Source organism: Melospiza melodia, chromosome 1 (genome assembly GCF_035770615.1).
Source record: "Melospiza melodia melodia isolate bMelMel2 chromosome 1, bMelMel2.pri, whole genome shotgun sequence".
Classification (NCBI taxonomy): Eukaryota; Metazoa; Chordata; class Aves; order Passeriformes; family Passerellidae; genus Melospiza; species Melospiza melodia.
This window is the reverse complement of record NC_086194.1, coordinates 104,933,323-104,952,441: the sequence shown is the minus strand read 5'-3', so window position 1 is coordinate 104,952,441 and position 19,119 is coordinate 104,933,323.

Here is a 19,119-nt window from a genome sequence, read left to right as displayed (position 1 = left end):
ATTTTAAGGAAAAAAAAATAGCATAACATGAAAATATTGTATGAGTTGGTAAATTGATCCATAATAATGAATTCAAGTGGTCAAATATTAGATGCATGAGGGAAAGCTTAGGTAGTGAAACAAGCAGAGTGCAAAAAGGAAACATAAAAGTGGTAGCTCAAGGAGTTCTTTTTACAAATTTAATGATACAGAGAAGCAAGATCATATGTAGTATAACTTGGTAAACATACAGGTTATAATAATGAATCTTAAATTAAACATTATTGAGATTGTATTGAATGCTATGACTGGCAGGTTTTTCCACCAAGATTGTGTTTACTATAACTTCTTTTCTGCTTCATGCAGTGTTCTCTGTCTCTTTGTGCTACCTGTTGTTTCAAACAATGTTCCTTAAGTACATGTTAGTGTCAAAAAGCCAAAGTGGAAAAATAATTACTAAAACTAATTCACCCTAAATTCACTAATTTAAGGTGAATTAGTTTTAGTAATTGTTTTTCAAAAAATCTCTGTGTGCTCTTGATTTGAATTCTTTGTATTTACAAAGAAGAATTGCTGAAAATTTTAAACTTCCTGTGAAAACAGGGTGTTGGTTTGCCTGGTTTTGATAAGCCCTTCAAAGGAAATATCCATTAAAAGTTGTATACTGAAGACATTTTGAAATACAGATTTTTAGAACCAAAGTGAAGCAGTCATCCATTACATATTCAAAGAATGTATCCTCTCTGCACTTGTGTCATATTTTTTAGTGCTCTAACACTTGCAAGAGTAATTTCAAGTATGTTAGCACTATACCTACAGCTTTATGATGCTGGATCTGTTGGTCTTAAGAGATATTCTTCAATTTATTTGTGATACAGCCTCGTTCATATTTATTGTATTTGCAAGAATTAATGGAGGAAAGACTCTCTGAATGATCAGGATTTTCAGTCCCCAATCCATTCAAATATTTTCCTGCTGAATATAAAGTTTCAGCCTATAGTTATTGTGAGGAATTTCCTTTCTTGGAGGTTCTCTCTTACTTCACCATAGAAATCTTGGAACCTTCTTTTTTGCTTATTTTAGAGATTTCTATCATGTCAGCAGATTCTGTCATTTTTCTAAAAAATAATTGATCATATGCTTTCTGCTAACCTTATCCCTTTATTTGCTCCATAGTTTATGTACTGGAGTTCAGAGGCTTACTCCATATTTGTTGTCCATACAACCAATACATCTTACCAGTCTGCTTTGCTTCTTTTTGAAATAGTTTCTCTCTTCAATAGCAAAGTAAGCACTCACAGTAACACCAGCCCAGATTCAGCTGAACTCTTGATTTTTATCAGATTCTCAGATCCAGATGCCCTTTGGAGAAAATTTAGGTTAGGTTCTGCACAGTTGAGCTTGGTTTTAATTAGGTTTCAAGTTCTATTATAAAAGGAATTTATATTTCAAAGAGTGTTTGAGTCCTGTTATATTTTAAACTGATTTTCCTGCTACTTCCTTTCCAGCCATTAAGGTGTAAATATCTGTGGGTTTGCCTGTTTAGGACAGAATCTAACATAAGGGGCACAACAGCTGTTCCCTATCAATTACTTGCTATCCTAGTGGAAGCTTCATTCCTCTTCTGCTTGAAAGTCTTGGAATGATCTTCTAGAGAAGTCTTCTGGAAAAGAGACCTGCACCTTCTCTGAGATGTGCAGAAATACTCCCTTAGTTTTATGTGAGTTTTGATTTAAGCACTCTCAGCTATGGAGGTTCCTGGGGCTTTGTGAGTTATCTAGGGGCTGCAACTTTCTCAGCAAAGCAGCAGTGCTGAATACTGAAATATGTGTGCAAGAGGAAAATGGAACGAAATGCAAGGGGCTCAGAGAAACCACAGCTGACTTTTCTGGAGCAACTGGTCCTAAATGTTCGAATATGGAGTATTATGCTGTCTTTAGCGCTTAATCAGGGCATTATACAACAAAGAACACAAAAAGATAATACTCATTTCCCAGTTTTAGAAATCAGCAACAGTGCTACACTGTGGCATTCCAGTAACTGAATGGGCTTCTTTGCCACCGATGCTGGCCATCAAGGCAGGAACTGGATTGGATCTGGTTACAATACTGCTAGCTCCAAACCTTCAGTAATGAGACACAGGCTGTTGCTTGCGTATTGACTGGAATTCTAGAAAGACTGTAAATATGAGAAGATATTCCTTTCTTTTGAGCACTATTTCAAGGTTATGAAATTCATTTCAATCCAATTAAATTTTAAATTCTGAAATGCAAAAAAAAAAATTAAAAAGAAAGAAATATGACAATGAAAAACTGGGAGGGGGGGGGAACAGGGGGAGTGTTACTGCTTTTTCCTTTATTATACCTAAGACATCATCAGGGACTTTAAATACACCAAGATAATGAAGCAGTGCTGTTGTAATGCATTGATGGACAGCACTTTAAATTGACAATTAACATTTTTCTTAGTATGTCTTTTCTGTGATGTGTATTATGTGCAATAGGTCCATTGAGTGGGTGAAACTATAACTACAGTCTGTTTTGGTTCAAACTACCACTGTAATTACAGATTTTGCCCTCAGATTGCAGGATCAGCCCCCATTGTCTGGTAAGTGCTTGAATTACGCCTTTAAAAAATCAGAGTCCATAAATGGAAACAACAATACCACACATCTTTAGGGTTTTTACATTTTCATTTAGTTTGGCTCAGAACTTCTATCCTTTTTTTAAAATATTTGTTTCCTAATAAGCTGATAATCTGAAGAAGGTTAAAAACATCAAGAAAGGGCAAATTATTTCAGTTAATATAAACGGGTTTTTTTCTATCCTGCCTCAATGTCATTGTATTTAAAAACTCTCCTGATGACTTAGTACAAAATCACATTTTATATTTTATAAGCTGCCAGAAAAATAAGCCAGTACAAACAAATTAGATATTTCAAAGATATCATTTTGCAAGCAAAGTAGAAAGGTTTTCCTGGAACTTGTGATACTAATAACAAATTCAGTTTCTTGAGCAGTAATTAAGTATTTTCCAAGTGAAAATGCTGCAACTATTCAGAGCTGTTGAAGATTATTTTTAGTTCTCTCAAACCTCTGTAAATATTTCTAACACCAAAAGGCAGTCAAGCAGTGACACCCAGTGGTTCCAGAATTCTGTTTTAGTCTCTATTGCAGAGAAATGTTTTGTTTATCTCTTGGTTTCAAATCCAATGGTACTCAAAATGGGTAAATAACTTCCTTTTGAAGAGGTAATCAGAATCCAGTAGTGACCCATGGTAATCCAGACTTCTCCACTTCACAAGGCAACTGTAGATTAAATTATTTAGCTACCACCAGTATGGATATTAGTAAGTTCTCTGTATTCAATGAGTTATTCAAAAAATGCATAGAAATATACTCTGCAAATAAGCAATTAAGTTAGCCTTTGAACAATCAAGGGTACAAAATTCTGTGCTTTAAATCCTGTCAGAAAGAAAGAACATTTTTAACCATTTTTAAAGCCTTTGAAATTCATGAATGGAAAACCATGTTCTCTTGAAAAATTCTATTAATATTTATGATATTAGGAAAAATAAATAAGAAGTGATGTTAGTACTGACTTTCGGATGACAGCTTGACATTGTCAAAGTTGCCTGGAATTCAAACTGCAAAGTAAATCAAAATTCTGCTAAAACAAGTTTTCCTATCAAACATGACTGAACTACAATTTCCTCAGAAGCATATCTTGAAAAGAAATTGTCTGCCCAACATAAGGAGTGAATGCAAGAAGTCTAATTTTCTAGATGCTGTCTCAGAGACAAACAAATATGACATTTTTGAGTTTTAAATCAATAACTTTGCTTTATCAAAGCAAGCAAAACATCTTAGTCACAGAGTACTGATGATCATAAAAACAATTCCGATCACCCAGCATTTTAAAATGTTCCAACAGCCATTCTCAGGGTATGTCTCTGGCAATCTTGCAGATGCTGAAGAATTCCTTGTTTTGCTTCTCCATCAGTACAGTGTAACCAGCTGGGTGTATGGGAATAAAGAGAGTGTAGAAATGCATTATAGCTATTTCAGCATAAAGGCTCTATGATTTAGCACAAGTTTTATTAGCTGAGCTGATGGAAGTCCATGTCCATCACTCTCATATATCTCAGCATTCTCTCAGGTTGTGGTTGACCGACCACTGCAGAAGATGGTGCAAGACAGGCATGCACCGCATCACTCCTGAAAACATCGATGCGTGTCTATTTCAGTGGAAATTCTGTAAGCAGCAATTATGATCAATATGATCAATATTGATCAATATGATCAATAGTCTGTACTCCCACAGCAATGGGAGGGTGTAGTGACATCTGCCTAGAAATTCATAACAACTCCTAAGCCAACGTGTCGCTGAAGAAACAGGCAGAGCCTGCGTGGAATTGTGTGGGAAAAAACAACAGATGAAGAAAGGAAGTCAGAGAGAGCTGCTCCTCTGGAAAAGGAGGAGACTGTAGTTGTGCCAGGAAGAGCTGGCCTTCAACATCAAGGTCCCCCCCTATAACTGCTTCGTTCAGAGTTCTTTTCAAAATTGGACAATAAACAATCTTAAGTAAAACAAAACAAGGAAAAACAATAGAAGCACTCAGGGGCTTGTTAGATAACAGCTCTAAGGTCAGAGATGTTTCAGGCTAAAGAAACCATTTGCTGACTGTGTTCTTCTTCTTTCTCCTTTTCTCTTGTCATTGTTAAAGGCCAGGGGAACTGGGCCTGTTTAGCATGGAGAAGACTGAGGGAGAACGTTATTGATGTATCTAAGTGTCTGAAGGGAAGGAGACAGGAGGATGCAGCCGGGCTCTGCTCAGTGATGACAACCAATAGGATGAAAGTCAATGGGCAGAAACTGATGGACAGGAGGATCCACCTGAATATGAGGGAGAACATCTTTACTGTACGTGTAACTGAGCACAGGAGCAGATTACCAAGGAAGGATGTCTGGCGATGTTTCAAAAAGCTTTTTGGACACAATCCTGCATAACGTGCTCTAAGGTACCCTGCATGAGCAGGGAAGCTGTATAGTTGACCTTCAGTGGTCCCTTCCAATCTTACCCATTTTTTGATACTGTGAAATGGCAGAGGAAACTGGATTGCCTTTCTGTAGCAAGGTTTTGGTACCTGGGGAGTTGCAAGTGCAAATAAACCTAAAGCTTGCCCCCATGTTGGACAGTCAGGACAAACTGGCTCCAAGACAGACCCACCTCTGGCCAAAGCTGAATCCAGAAACAACTTTGGAGGCACCTGGATAGCAATGGGAGGGAGCAGTTACATCTACTCATAAATTCATAACAACACCCAAGATAGAAATCTGAAGAAAGGAGACATTGTTGAGGTTTTTCGGAGGATTTTTCACCCTTTTCTAATTTTTCTTCTTTAAAATATACAGTGAAGTATTTCCTTTGGACAACAGATGCTGCTATGGCTTGTTTTATACTGAGGTGCCAGCTGTCCCTTATGTTCCAAAAACAATGCCAAACCTGCTGGCACGGGACTTACTATACTGTCTTTTATACAATGTTAAGTTGTTCCAAATGGCAACTCTTTCTGTTAAAGTTTTCCCTCTTTTTAGTGGACGCTAGTTTTAATGCTGTAGGTTACTGCTGTTATCATTACCTGTAGTGCCTGAGTATTTGGAGTAATAAGCCATATGGGAGAACTACAAGTGATGACCAAACAGAGCATGGAGCAAAGGGGGAAGTCAGTATTTCTGTAAATGTATCTACATTTTCAACTGTATTAATTCTACAAGGTGGGGATTGTTGTGCAAACACTGCTTTTAGGGAAGATCAGTTTGGCTTAGCAGAAGTGAAGCCTTTTCCCTTTATTCAGGAGTGCTCTTCCACCTGAGTAGCAAGACAGAACTTGTGACCTTGTAAAGCATCAGTGCCCTCTGCCTAAATCTTCATGAACAAGCACCTTGGAGAAAGGCTACACAGAGACATATGATTGATCCCACCTATCACTGCTGACCTACCCCTGCCCCAATATCATTTATCTAGCACAACCATTTGTGTGAGCTCAGATATTTAACAGCATGAGCTTGGGGTTCTTCACAATATTTATACTAGCACAATCCACAGCAACTGCCAAGTACCTGGAACTCTCAAAATGTTTATTCACAGCCTGGTCGCTCCATGAGTATGTACCTCAAAAACCAGGTCCTTGTTTAGAGGTAGGTAAAAATCTCCCCAAACAGAAGTTCATAATTGTGTCTCTTTTGTGGGAGTTTAATGCATCTTTATGTGTATGCAACTGTTCTAGGAAAGACAGCTTTTGCAGCATTTTTGGCTCTCAGACTTGTTTCTATCAGACAGTTCATATTTCAGGAGTTCCCCTAGTGACTTGCTTTTCTTATTTTCCCATCAAAAAATTTCAAATGGAAGAGAATGTATGGAAGAACTTCCAAATGGAGAGAATGTATTTTCTCTAGAGATGAAACCAGAGAAATACCAGCATAGCTGACACTGATAACTAAGTCAATATTGCTGGTGTACTCTTTTCTATAACACCTGGGCACAAACATAGGATGAAAATGAAGATGTTTATTTTAACAAAACACAGTCCAGCAAACATATGATCCTGATCTGCACAGCTCTCTAATGGAAATTACTTGGAAATATTGCTGCGAAAAAGACTGTAAATAGATAGCAAGCCTTAGAATTAGCAAAGTGTAAAACCAGCTATAATCATCAGAATTTCTCCTGCTTAAGCCCAGGCTGTACTTTACTAATTTCATTTGATGTCTTCTCAGGTTACAACATGAAATGCTGTCACTGAAAAGACTCAACTAGCTAAAGATGCAGTTAAGATCATTTATCTGAGGTTTCATGACAAACCTTCGCTGTGACCTCATTGCAGCCTTCCAGTACCTGAAGGGAGCCTACAGGAAAGACAGAAAGGAACTTTTTACAAGAGCATGTAGGGGCAGGACAAGGGGGAATAGATCCAAACAGAGAGTAGGTTTAGACAAGTTATATGGAAAAAATTCTTCATTGTGAGGGTGGTGAGACACTGGAACAGATTTCCCAGAGAAGTTTTGGATGCCCACCCCTGGAAATGTTCAAAGCCAGGTTGGATGGAGCTCTGAGCAGCCTGGTCCAGTGAAAAGTGTCCCTGTCCAGGGGCAGGAGGTTGGAACGAGATGATTTTTAAGATCCCTTCCAGACCATTCATGATTCATGACCAATAAAATATTCTCCATAGTTTCTGCAATATAATTTCCCCTTCCTTTAAATGTGAATACTTAAAAATTGCTGTATCATTTTAGAATATAACAGTATATAATTAGGATAATCACTAAGAGTATCTGCTTTCAAGTTAGCATTCATTATTAATACACTTTACTTATGTAAGACAACTGTGCTGACATTCAATTCTTACCTTATTGTAGGCTTGCAAGAAAATGGATCAAAACAGAATACAAGTGCATGTTCTGAAAAGAGACAAACCCCATTATTGTCAGGCAATTCACCACAATTTCTTTACAACTTCACCTACTTTCCAGTACTATTGCCCCACATTTCTCTGGGCAGCAGAAGACTTCAGGAATTTTAGGGTCTATATGCAAACACACATCAACCCTTACCTGAACAATGTCTTCTAGCAACACAGTATATATATAACAAAAACCACCAGCTTTAACAAATAAATAGAAATACCTTACATGTGACTTTTTATTTACAATATGTTAACAGCAGCATTTGGTGATGGAGAAAATATTTTTAAGGTCATGTTCCTTCCTCAAAGAGTAAGGTTTTGAATTTCCTGCAAAATGGCAAAGCTGCACAGTAGTATATGGTTTACTGAGTGACATCTATGACATGAAGAAGGGATTTTTGGCAGTTAAAATAATATTGCTTCAAATCTGTGGGCATTCTCAGATGGCTGGAGCAGGCAGCAATCAATCTTTGTTTAAACACACCCCCAAAATTAATGCTATTAATAAGGACAATTGGCTCTAGCTGAGATGACCAAGATCCTGAGCTCTTTCTGAGCAGCAAACACCAGTCAATATGAATTATGAAGCACTGAGGCAAGTTTGTTTACTGGTAGATTGTTTAACAAATTAGTCAATAGCTCATGCATTTAAAATCATGTTTTCTTTGTCATAAGTCACAGCCTCAAATACAGTGCACCACTGCAGCATAAGCTGAAAGCACACATATGTGGCCGAGTGTAAGAAAAGAAAATACTACAAGGGAGAAGAGAAAGTTTCACTGGACATTCAGGGTGCCCAAAATTTTCTTTACAAATTCTAGTAGAAGGAATCCACACTGGTGGAAAAATGAAGAGGTAGATAAATGAAATTATACATGAAATCTTTTCCAGTTTCTCGAGGTAAATGGTACTGTTGCCTCTGAGAAAGCAAGTTATATTTTCTTAATATAATGTAAGCTCCACCTTCAAGCCTAAACCAGAATTTCTACATTTAAGTCATGTCCTTGTATCATTTGTGTGTTCCAAGAACAGTGAATGTTTTCAGCTGTGCATTTTGCACAAACTTATTAAATTAATTAGTGGCTTTACTTCACCCAATTTCTTCCAAAATTATAGAAAAATGCTTACAGACTGGAATCCTGTTACCTCTAGTTATAAGGAGCTTTCAGATGAAAACTCTGATTCTTGGTATGACAAGTCTGTCAAACATGTCTGTTGTCCGCTGGGCTGAATGTGGGTCAAGAGGAACTTTGTTATCACAGAGCTTCTGATACCAGAGTATCAGAAATGCAGAGTTTGGAAAAAAACCATGCAACTGCAAGAAGATTACAAAGGAAAATACAGAGTCATGTAAGAAGCTCAGGACCTGATAGTGAGACCTTTTACTCTCAGTATATGGGTCTCTGGAGTACATCACAGCACATAGTGAAAGCTCCATGAATTAGCTGAAAAATTATGAGCTGCATTTGAGAAATGTCTTAGTAATAGGATATTCTAGAGAAACTTTTTTTTTTCTGTATCACAGTGATTTAAAAGGCCATCACTCAGAGGTCAGAAAATCCCAATATTTTATGTAAAAAAAGAATATTACTTAAAAGATAAGATGTTATCTTCTTTTTTCTTTTTTTTTTATTTTATTTTGGTTAAAAAAAACACATACAATAATTGAGAAGACCTCCTTCTTCCATCTGAATAAAAAAGAGGAAAAAAGTCTAATTAGAAAAAAATAAGAGAAAAGGATATTTCAGAGAAACCAATTCAGAGGAAGTGCTGAATCTTTGTTCTCAAGCACTTTGTAGGCCAGAATATCAGGTGCCTGTTTCCTAATATTATCTAGAAAATATTACATTGAAAAACCTAACAACAGTGCCATTTAGTTGCATGGTCTCCTTTGTAGGTAATATATAGACTTCTTTTTATCTCTTCATTTTTGCTTAATCCAACCCTAGAATCACTTCAATTAAGTACATCACACAAGCAGTGATTTTTTATAGTATCACTATTGCTGTTTTTTGAATTGCCTTTGCTCTCTGTAGTGAAAAACTGGTCATGTTTATCAGACCTCACTTACTTATTTACCTCTTCACTTCTAGCACTTCTAATTGTTCTTGAAATTTCTGATGTTGATTATTCTGAAGCATAACCTCCTGTATTGGAATTAAATTTTAAAAACAACTGTTTCTGATGCCTTGTGTTCTTTTATTGGCTGTGTTATGAAATCGTGAGGATTAAAAAAAAAAAATATAAACCAGTTTATATAAACAGATTGATATTTTTAGAGCATGGGGTCAAGCAGATCAGCTTTTAATTAGAAGCAGATTAAACTTTGATCACTCCTGCAGAGCTCCACAGCATTGACTGAAGGTAATCCGTACAAGCTTTGGAGTGAGCGTAGCTGAGATACCTTCCCAGTGACTTTGCATTTAAAAACGGAAGGTCAGAAAGTCAAAGCAGCATGCTAAACGTGGGAAGATTCTAAATCCTACTGGAGCATTGACACAAATGATGTGCTGCTGAGGAAGGCAAAAGGAAAGCAGTCCAAACTACAAATCAAGTGCTAAGGTGCTCCTAAGTTCTCAAGTTCATTGATTTATGGTAATGTATGAATATCTTTTTCATCAAAACTTTTATAAAAATAGATAGTATTGTAGCTCATATCTGAGAAAGAGAAATGATAATTTTTGTTTCTGAAGGTTTGGCCACAGAAGATAATAGTAGCTTCAAAATGCAATGGAAATGTTCATGGGATTCGAGTAACAGTGTAGAACCATGGAGCTGTTTATGGCATTTCTATAATGATCAACTTATTTAGATTGCTGCATCTCAAATGTTTAAACATTCTCTGTGCTCATGTAGATATGCATCTCTTAATAATGCTGACTATTGTGAAATCTCACCTAATTTCTCTTCAAAGAAGTGCAGCCCCATGAACAAGTCAGCAGACCTAGATTCTCTATCCAGCTCTGGCAAACTCATTTGAAAACTCTTTTTGTCTTATTTTACTCACACTTTTAGAGGAGTATCTTGCTCTATCGGAGTACCATAGGTATAGGTATAATCTTATTTCTTCCTGGTATAAGTTACAGGGCCATATTTGGCTCTAAATTTAGGGCATAATGATTGGACAGATCCAACAGGCAGAGGCACTGGTGGCTGCTGTAACTCTGGACATCTGCAGGAGAGGCAGTCAGAAATACAGTCATGGAAGCACTAACCTTATGAGAAGCTTTTCACTTACCTCTTCAGACTGCCCTGCATTCAAGTACTTGAGATTAAAAGAAATTACTTTTGGAAGAAGCCTGCTTTTATTAATTAATCAAAGGTGTGTCTTGTCAAGGTACCATGAGATTCAGTAAGGGTGCCTGACAAACTGTGTGTGTGCCACAAGAAGCATCCTAAGAAGATCAGTTTGGGTTTCAAATTTTTTTCAATTTAGTGTTGATCTTTTATGTATAATTTTTTCCATGCTAATTTGGAGTGAATTTACTTTGCTTTTTATTGTGGGGTTCTTTTCCTGTTTTGTTTTGTTTTGATTTTTACTCTCAGGGTATCAGTCTAGGAATGCATAATATATGAGTTAGTATATTTCCATGGGGAAAGCTTTTCTGTCAAAAATGTGAAAATGAAGACATATTGATTTTTATTGCAAACTTTTCTGGAGGAACAAAAAATACAAGTTTTAGAGCTTAAATTTTAAGCATAATGTTCATATTTTCCTAAGTGATTTGATTGAATGCAGCGAAAATTCATATTGAACTGAATTGAAAATAAAAATTTTGGACTTCAAGTAGGCCAGACAGCCTTATTAATGAGATCTTTATGTTCTATAATTCCTTAAACCTAATTTTTCAGGAAAAGTTGAGAGAGCCTAAGCAGAGTAAATGCACTGAGTTCCAGCTTAGTTTTTCAGTACATATTATACAAAAATCTTTGGATGAGTAGAGGGATGAGCTGGATTTTTTTCACCCTTCTGCAGCTCTCGGTTGTCTCTGGTCTCTTGCTGAAGCTGGTGTGCAATAACCGGCTCACTGTGCTTCGAGTGTGAGTTTTAACAGGCTTTCCTGGCCCCAAGGCTTTGCCCCCACGGCAGCACCAAGCCTCGGGCGAGCCAAGTGTGGCGGCAGGGGACTGTCACTAGAGGGCGGTGCACATCCAGAGTTTTCGGAATTTTTGTCCCTCCAAAGGAGGCGACAGGTAGCCCGGCCGGTTGCGGTGGATCTCACGCAACTTGCTGCTGTTGTGGCTCTAAATTTTCTGCTTAATTGTTAGATATGTCTGATAACGCTGATAAGAAAATATAAGAATTTGGGAAATGGCTAGGAGATTTCTGCCTGGAGTTTTACTGAAGATGCTGTGTCATTTTTATGGGTGCTTTTCTTGTTGAGCTTTGCTTAAATATTTCTTTTCCTGTGGAACCTCCTGCTCTTTTTCCCTCAAGGAATGCATGGAGGTGTTTTCTAATTAATTTTTCTTTAAGTTATTGAAACATAAATGAGTTGATATTTTTAATTACCTAAGTTCATACTTTCTTCCAGTGAACTCAGTAAAAAAGTTTTGCACATGTGTGACCCAGCCGGTAATGTGCAGTAGGTGGGCAAGGCAACAGCTCATGCTTATTGTAATGATCTTTACATGTAACTATTGATACCTAATTGCCATGAACACCTTCGGGTGCTTTAGAGCAAAAGCTGTTGTATCAGAATAACGTGAAGTACAGTGCTGTGAAAAAAAACAAGCACGCAGCTAGAAAAATACCAAAACCTCAGCATTTTTCAGAACTTTTCTGTCACTATTTAAAGAGAAAATTTGCTCTTTCAAGCAGACCTCAGCAGCAGCATGAACATGCCCTGTGCAGCCCCAAGTTACAAGGATACACAAGCCAACTGTGAAAGGAGCTGGGCTGGACAACATAGGAACTCCTGACAAGCCATTTTCGGAAAATGTAATGTAATTTCCTATGGCTAGGATGAACTTGTCTTCTAGTAAGGTTTGGCACTTGTCTACAATTAATTTTATTTTGAGAAAAAATTGTCATCCTGCAAAGGTAGAAATCTTGGTACTCAGGGTTCCACAGCTGCAGTCTTTTTTTCATTTTTAAGTTTAACTCCTCAGAAGTTAGGGAGGTATATGAATTGCAAATAGTACCCAACTTTCTCAGAGCTTTTGTCACCATTTGAGAATTAAGACTATGCTGTTATCACAGGATCCATCAGGAAGTCAGGCAAGGGTTTTATTTCTTGTGTTCCCCATTATCCTAATGAAGGAATTGAAGGGATAGGCCTGCTAAATACTCACTAGAGAACATATACCTTTTCTATCCTCCAGTTCCCCTAAATGGAATGGAGAATCTGTTCCTTTCTAATCTTTACGGCTTTTCAAGAACATTTATTTTGATGTCAGCATTAAGAGTTATTGTTGAAACCTAAATCAGAAAAATTGGCAGTGACAAGTTCACAGCTGTTACCTGAGAAAGATGAGGTTGGATATGTGGGTTTGCTGGTATTTTTCCCTAAGACAGCATACTCATCCCTAGCTGAGAGATTTAGTGACTTTGTGCTGACTGGTGCAGTGGGATTCCCAAAGCTCAGATTTTGGTATCTTGCCTACTGGGCCACTGGGGTGCACAATCACTGTGGGGGTGTTAAAGAGAAAATACTGCGGTTTTCTCCATCTTTTTTCTTTTTGAATATGATATTTTCTAAAGACTCAGCTTGGCTAGAGAGCCATGTTTGGGAAAAGACCACTTCCAGTATAGTCAGAAGAGATGTTTCCTTTTGGCATATACTTTAAATGGGCATTTATTCAGTGAACTTCATGCACAACTATTTCACTGGTGAGGACAACCACATCAAGATGTATGACAGGTCATGTCCCTGCTCACCAGCTCCTTCTTCCTGGTCCCCCAGACAGGAGTGTTTGCGATGAGAGAAAGCTGTTCCTCCTGGGCAAATGCTTTTAATTTAATTAGTTTAAAAAAAATAGACTGTGCTTCTTTTTGGTAGCACCCAGATTCTTCCTCCTTCCAAGGGCCTAACATTTTCCATGTCTGTTGTGTACCCACACACAAGCTGTGAGATGTCAGGCCTCTTCCTTTCCACATAAATAACAACAAATGCCAGAAGATTTTTTGCTTATTTTCTCTTCTTCAACTCTCTCAATAGGGAGTCCCTGCTTTACAGCAATTGTTGTATCCTGTTTCCATGAGGTCCGTGGTACACAAAGCTGTCAGGTGATGACCTTGAATCAGAGCAGATGTCATAGCACCATGTATTTGTTTCCAATGCTATTTAATATTTGCTGTTTGCCCTAAGATAGCAAGCTGGCTTTTCTTGTGGTAGTTTTCTTTTATAAGCTGGTCTGTAAGAAGTTCCAATCTGATGCAAAGAAGTAAGCTAAACCACAGAGAGGCTGCAGATGAAGTGAATTAATTTTTGGTGCCAAGAGGAACTTCAACAGGATCCACATACCAAATCTTCGTGTACTCCCTCATGTCTTGAAGGGAGAAAAAAAGGTTTTTGGTGTTTTACTAAGATTTGTCTTTGAAGAACCGGCTCAGAGAATAGAGTCACCTTGATTTGCTCTTGCAATGTGAATTCTGAGGAGATTATCATCTAATGGTGTAGTCACTGAACACCTGGGCAAAACTTAATCAAAGAGGGGGGAAAGTAGGAACTACTCATGGTGTGCACTGTTTTGGTACTTGGCTTTGAGCATCCTGTTCTGAGCTAAGGTTCAAGACCTGAATTCTCAGATACCTTTTTTCCCCCTGTAAGAAGTGTGTGCATGACATAGCTAATTACGTTTGCCCTGATCCTGGATTTGGGATGGAATGATATATGCTGACTATTTCTACAACTTGTGGTCATATTCACATTTGGCAACAGAGAAATAAATTGAGGCTGAAAAAATAACTATTGAGGCAAATCTCTGATTTGTACAGCTGAAACTGTGGCAGAAAGTCCTTGCTTAAGGTTAGGGGTTTTGAAAATGATTGATCTTCATTACTTAAATTTTTCCTCAAATGCTTGAGGATCTTGGTGATTCTGTCAATGAATTTTTAGCTGGCTTGGTTATTGGTTGATTTTTGTTACCCTTAGTATAAATTTTTTTTTTACTTTAGATCCTCTCAGAGGCTTTTAAGTCCTAGTCTTCGGATCTTAGTCAACTATAGTTGATTTGAACTGGTTTCCCATCAAGTCCTCCTCTGCTAAGAAAATAAAATTTGGGAAAAGCGACTTTCCTCAATACTGTCTATAATGTTATAATTGTTACTGTCTGTAAACACCATAACAAACCCACATCACAGTTGCTAAAACACTGCAACTGAAACAGTGGCAAGTCTTGATTAGAAACATGAGCTCCTACCATGTAGGTCAGGTCAGTCTGCTCTTCAGTTTCCACTCTCTTACCCAAAAATAGGTAACTCTTCTGGTCATTAGGGTACTTGTGGAAATGAAAAGGAATGGTTTTCAATTCTACTACAATGGACATGGTTAAGTGTCAAACCCATCTTTGCATTTCCCTAGACAGGTATCTTTGGGGCTTTGAATTGAAACCTACTAAGAAAGAGTGTCACATCCATGTCTAGAATTACAAACCCTTACCAAAAAAAAAATCTCCATAAAGAAACATTGAATTATCTGACCTAAGGAGAAAAAAAATTGACCCAATGTTCTTGTGAGCACTGTAAGCTGAAGCACCTACTTTCTTCCATGAACTTCAATGTATTTTCATATTCTTAAATTCCATTATTAGAACCATTAAAATATCCGGTTTACAGTAAAATTAAACAATTCTTATCCATTTTTTTCTGCTCTGGTACATGAACAAAGAACAATATTTGGGAAGTATTAATTGGTGTCTTTGTCAGGAATTTGGATTAGAAGTGCATGTTTCAAGAGCTACCTTTATTTCCTGAGTAGTTTGAGTAGTTGGCATTTTCATGATGCCTTATGACAGCGTATTACCTTACTGACCTCTTTTGACACAACACACTGCCATTCCTTAATTACTTTTAATCTCTTTTTAATGTCATTAGTGCAACTAGCACATTTTCTACTGCCAGTGGAAATGACCAGTGATAATCTTAAAATAGGGTGGCCTGACTGTGCCTGCTGCCTACTTCTATCATCCATTCTATTTTGTGGAGCTCTAAAAATTAGGACAGGTAAGTGTCACAAGACCTGTCTGTCAGCTGGCACGGGAAGAGTTGGGTTGCTCATTGCAACTACAAAGAGTGAAATTAGCCATGCCTCAAGAAATGTCACCTGCTCTGTGTGTGGTTCATTTTGCAGCTGCACTCTCCAGAGGCAGGGAGTAGTCCTATGTGCATGAGGCAGCTGAAGGTTTTTGTTTCACTGTATAAGTGCTTTAATTTCTTTTAATTTAAAGCTAAGACATAAAAAGTTTTGCCAATCTCTAGAGGAAATGAAAAGTAGTTAAACCTTTTTTTCATTCAAACTTGCCTCTTTAGATTTTTATAATGTATTAAAACAGGCTCATTTTGACCAAACCCATATAATTTCTTTTAAAGAACATGATTGTACACCTCAGTGAAAGGTGCTTTCTCGTATTTTTTTTTAATAGCAACTGCTGCTATTTCTTGTGGGTTTTGGTTGGTATATGTTTTGTTTCTCTCCTTAAACTGCACCTTTTCAAAAATGACAGAGCTGAGATAGTTTAGAGCATCACCAAATCACATAGTCAGAAAACCTTGGGATCAGTGTTCTAATTATGACCTCTCAAGAGGAGGTGGCCAAAAAACACTCTGCCATCACCTTTATTGGTTTGGGTACTGAAGGTTGATGATACAGCAATTTTGTTTCATTAGACCAAAAAATAACAAAGGGAAACAATCATCTCACAGCAATTTACTTTTGAACAGAAAGACTTCTATCTCTTCTGAGATGTCTGCTGCATCTCCAAACTTTTAAGATACTTCAGTTTCTTCCCTCATGGTAAGATTGCCTTATAGGGAGGGACTGGGTCAAATTAGACTCAGTTCTACCCACATGTGTCTGTCTTTTTCAGTGTGATAGGCTTTGGTTCAAAGTGATCCCAGATAAAGGGTAACACAAAGTGAAGGGTAGAAAGTGTGGAAATGTCTCAGTGGTAGATCTTGTACTGGGGAAGGGCTTGCTTTGCTTGCTTCAGTGTGGACTTCTCTGAAAGGGAAGAACCAAAAATCTGCTGTTCCAGCTTTGGCATCTGAAGCACTGGCAAGGGTATCACCCCCTCTCTTCCCCCACCTTTCCTCAGTTTACATGAGTATTCATTTACAATGGCACATAGCAGCAAGAAAGGAAGCTGTGAAAATAAGATCCTTTTATAAAATGAAACTTGTAAATTCATCTCCTCTAGAAATCCAAAGCATGATGTAATGCTGATCACTTTGTTGATCTATGAAAAGATATCTTTGTTCTTCATAGCACTCTGGAAGCCAAAGGTTAAAGGCTGAATTTTTGGTATGTTTCTTCTCAGGCTGAATCTTACCCAAGAGATCAACTAGATCCAGGCATTGTGTCAGAAGCTCTCAAAATACACGATGAGCTCAGCTTGGGAATATGTGAGAAAAGTCATGAGCTAAATGATTTGTAGAAGTATGGGAGAGAATGATTGTTTTTAGCATCTAATTTATGTTATTCCATTTCTTGCCAAATGTGCCCAGAGTACAATCTAAGTCCTGGGACTTTGAAGTTTTTTGTGCATTACCTTGTTTATTGGACCAAACAGCCTTTTTTGTTTTGGTTTGTTTTTTGGTTTTGGGGTTTTTTCTTTGTTTGTTTGTTTTGTTTTTTGGTGTTGTTTCTGACTGGAATGGCACCTGTGCCACTGAAATATGTTATAAATTGCTGCATTACTATTCACTGAAAGGAAGACACAATGATGGAAGTTAGTCACCATTACTTGATTTCTGCTATCTTTGGGCTTCAGTGTCACACTCAGACTTTCTAGAAGACACCATATTTGTGTCTAGGTAAATGATCTGCATGTAATTGCAAATCTAAGATTTAAATTTAGAACTCAACTGATATTTTAATTCTGATAGTCTGGCTGTACTTTGTTTTCTCTTCAAGGCTGATCTTTATTTCAGGTAATAGCAAGGGAAATTTGAAGGTGAAACTTTGCATCATAGCATTTATTAGTAACTGTTCTTGTATTAAATGCGTCTTTACTTGTATTGTTGTTGAGCCTCAGCCTTGGACCAAAATAATAAATCTGCCCCATCCTTTAAAAACATTTCAGTGTATTTGATTAGATGATGTTTAAGGCCCCTTCCAACCCTCGCCATTCTATTATTTCTGGAAGGGGTCCTTGGGGTAACCCTGTAATGAAGGCACTCTAATTTTCTGCCCATATGGCTTTCTGTCATGAAATAAAAATAAAATCTCTGCTACAATGTTCAAAATACATTTAGGGAAAGGTCTTTTACTATCACAGAAATAGGACACTTGCCAACTGCATCCACCAACAGCTGCTCTGAACTTTTTATACAGCATTTTCTGAAAATGGTGCATTAGATTATATAGGACTATGCATTCTTATCCAAATTCTGATTTTCAGAGCCAAAGTAAATGGTGAGATTCAGAATACTATTAGCAAATAGAGTAGTACTCCCTTAGCTAGTTATGCAGCCCCTTTATATTAAGCCTAGAGCTGGAATTCAATGAAGAATTGTAATTAAAATGACTGTTTGGAGAGGTAATATGTTTATATCTGAAGATTTTCCTTTGCCTTCTGAAATTGCTTATTATGAGCAGCTTACCTTCATTGGAGCACCTGCCCACATTGGAAAGAAACTGAAATTATGTTTCTTGATGGAGTTGGTGCCTTTTCAGGGAAAAGTGAGTTTGTGCAGGAATTTTAAAGAACACGTTGGTATATTATATTTATAGGCCTCAGCTGTCATTTCACTCCCCAGTCTAATTGTGAAAAGTTTAGCTGAATTGAATCTGTCTGGAAATTCATTATTCAGCAAGTCCAGGTGCTGTTGTCATCTATACCTGAACCAAATGCTTACGTGCTTGAACCTTGTGAGTTTTTAAAAACTGAATCTCTAACTGAATCTCACATTCTCCTAATGAGAGCAAGAGAATACAAAGCACTCTGAGACCAGAAGGCATTCCCGGCATTTTCTGGAGTGTTCAAACAATAGATAATTATTCAGGGCAGTGGTAAGGCAAGGGCTTTTAGTTAGCACTGAGAACAGAATTGTACAATGGCTTGGGTTGGAAGCGACTCAAGATCATCTCCTAACACCCCTGTGTCATGGGCTGGGGTACTCCCATTAGAAAAGATTGCTCAAAGGCCAACTTAACCATGAATATTTGCAGGGATTGGGTACCCACAATTTCTCTGGGCAACCTGTTCCAGTGCCTCACCACCCTTACAGTACTCACAATAAGGAACTTCTTCCTAAACATGTTTTCAATTTAAAGCCTTTTCCCCTTATTCTATCACTACATGCCTTTGTGAAGTCCCTTTCCAGCTTTCTTGTCCTCCCTTTAAGTACTAGAAGATGCTCTCATAAAGTCCCCCTGGAGCCTTCTTTTTTCTAGGCTGAACAGCCCCAACTTTCTCAGCCTATCTACATATCAGAGGTGCTCCAGCCCTCTGACCATTCTTGTGGGCCTCCTCTGGACTAGCTCCAGCAGGTCCATGTCCTTTTTAAGTT